The sequence below is a fragment of the Cinclus cinclus genome, chromosome 5 (genome assembly GCF_963662255.1).
Source record: "Cinclus cinclus chromosome 5, bCinCin1.1, whole genome shotgun sequence".
In the NCBI taxonomy this organism is placed as follows: Eukaryota; Metazoa; Chordata; class Aves; order Passeriformes; family Cinclidae; genus Cinclus; species Cinclus cinclus.
This window is the reverse complement of record NC_085050.1, coordinates 31,715,407-31,715,798: the sequence shown is the minus strand read 5'-3', so window position 1 is coordinate 31,715,798 and position 392 is coordinate 31,715,407.

The window sequence follows — 392 nt, the reverse complement described above, 5'->3', positions numbered from 1 at the left end:
CCTGGCGGCGCACGCGCGCTGCCCGGGCCGGGCGGGGGAGCGGCCTGTGGTGCCGGCGGGCCCGGCCCCGAACCTGGTCCCGAACCCCGCCCCGAGCCCGGCCCCGAGCCCAAGTGCTTCCCGTTCGGACGGGCAGCGGGGCCCGCGGTGCCGCGGGTTCTCCCCGGCGTCACCCGCCTTCCCCTCCCTGCGCTGTGGTGCTGCCGTGTGCCGAGGGGCGTACGTGGGGCTGAGCGTTGTCTCCTTGGGCAGCCGTGGCTGCGCTCGGCCCAGCGTGTCTGGGATCAGCGCCCTGCTGCCAAACGCCGGTGTTACTGCCTTTTCTACAAATCCTTAGGGAGGCGTTCCGGAATGCCGGCGGCCCGGCTGCTGTCTCGCGTTACTGTTCTTTC